Genomic DNA, 2,447 nt, shown 5'->3' on the forward strand with positions numbered 1-2,447 from the left:
CCATCAGATAAAATAGGATAGGGGATTAGTGAAGGGACTTGGTTATTTTCCTGTCGCTGCCTATTGCTTCCTGGAATGTCATAGGAAAGCGTATCTCTAAGCTGCTGCAGAAGGCCACCAAATTACACAAAGGGCTGTGATGCAACATGATCTAAAAAAATAAATTCAAACAAAATGATATATATACGCTGACACAGAAATATTAACTGGCATATTTTACTAACTGAGGTTAGCATATGCAAATCTGCACTTTAATAAAATAGGCCCAAAAAAAAAAAAAGCTATATAATTACGTCTATTAGTCTGTGCAACAAACCAACAAACAGTGGTTATATTGTTCTGAATAAAAGCAAACGAAATAAGAAAAATAAAAAAGAAAACAGTCTTGATTTGTGACAAATGTTTTTATTTATTATATATATATTAGGCAGCAACTGCAATGTAAATTCAGGCTGGTGCTAAAGTCGGTGGGGTCATTTTCTGAATTCTGACGAATTGATGAGACCAATTTTGCGCCTCCATGCTGCAGTTTGGCAGAGGTCACATTCCTATGTGCACACCAAGCAATGTCAGAAAAAGCTTGATATATACACAAAAAGTGATACTTAATTAAACAATACCAATGATCTATTTAAGCCAAAAAATATTAATATTTCTGTACATTCTGTACTCTCACTGCATTTTGTATAAAATGCTTATAGTTGATAACATAACCAACAGACCTTAGTCTTAACCCTTAGGTAATATAATAAAAGACACCTCACCGACTTGTTGGCAAAATAATTCTCATTTATTTAAATAAACCGGAGCTGCCATGGTGGCGGGAGAACACTGTATTCAACCTGGTCCATCCACAAAACGCACAGTTTGTTACCATTAATGTGACAACCGTCCCCAGGCTATCCGGAACACGCACCCCTCTGGGCTAATCGTAATTCACCGCAAGCCAGCTCAGACAAGCTGTACTTGCACCGAACCTAAGTCGACCATCACAGGGTATGGTTTCCACACACCTGACTAACATAAATGTGTGCCTACTAGAGATGCTCAGGCTCGGTTCCTCGGGAACCGAATACACCCTAACTTAGGGGATCCGAGTATCGAGCCGAGTCTGCTCAGTATTTTTGTGCTTTTTCGCGATCGAAAACGAGGCAAAACATCATCGTGACATCGTCGGATCTCGGATCTCGTGAATTTTGGTATCTATAAATACCGCCCTCCATGGCGATCTAGCTAGCGCCATTTGAGAGAAGGACACAGAAGGGGTAGCATAGAGTGTAGAGCAAAGTTTTAGAATTGAAAGAGGAGGGTGGTAGCAGTGTTAAAGAAAGTAATCAGTGACATTCAGGAAAGCTCCAGTGTTAAATCTCATTGCAGAAAAATTCAAATAATAGTGCTTACAGGGTTAATATAATTCTGCAGTCCAATTCTACTGTGTTATATAGGTAACACAAAAAGGAGAGCTGCGTTGCTCCATTGCTAATTGTCGTTGCTGAAATACAAATACTAGTCCTTGCAGGCTTTTCTTCGGAATTTGCACCAAAAAGTGTACAGTGTTATATACACCCAAAGAGAACAGCTCCATTGCTCCAATGCTAAGAGTCATTGCTGAAATACTAATAGGAGAGCTAGCATGCTTGTCTTCTGAATTTGCAGGCAAATTCTACTGTGTTATATAGGTAACAGACAAAGAGGAGAGCTCCATTGCCAAGAGTCAGTGCTGCCATAGACATTTTAGGGCTGGCTGGCTTGCTCTAAATCTGCAGTTACATTTTACTGTATCATAACTCACTCAGAAACAGAGAGAGGTGGCAGGGTTCAGTGCTGAAACAGAAATTGTAATAATAGGGCTGTCAGTGTTCTTAAAAGTCTCCAGTGATATTGTACTGTGCCATAGCTCATACAGAAGCAGGAGGGGTGACATTGTTGTTGTCACTCTCCAGTCTCAGTCATGATTATACTAATCCCTCTTCCTCATGGGCTGAAGCCTATGTTCAAGTGCATAGTGGTTTTAAGTCAGAAGAAAACCAAAATGTAAATAAAAAGCTTGTACCATTTTAAAGAAAAAAAAAACCTCTAAAAAAAGTGAAAGTTTTCTGTAGAAAAACATAAAATTGCCAAGATACCATTCTACCCAAAATATTACCAGGCATACCAGCATCAGGTAGCTCCCTTCTCTTAGCTATATTTCAACACCTGCAATGTACATTGTCATCATATTCACCCTCATCATTGTGTGCATCTTCCTCAAACAATACTAATTCATCCCCGCTGGAATCCACCATCACAGAAGTCTGTGTACTTTGATGTAATTGCCTTCCTCGTGGAATTTGTAGCTCATTTGATGGCAGAGCTGTCACGATTTTTGGCCAATTCTTTTAGAGCAGAGCAAATGTGAAAATGTTGTGCTGACTCATCTGCATCACCACTGGGTGTCTTGGGAAAGC

This window comes from Mixophyes fleayi, chromosome 6, assembly GCF_038048845.1.
Source record: "Mixophyes fleayi isolate aMixFle1 chromosome 6, aMixFle1.hap1, whole genome shotgun sequence".
Lineage (NCBI taxonomy): Eukaryota > Metazoa > Chordata > Amphibia > Anura > Limnodynastidae > Mixophyes > Mixophyes fleayi.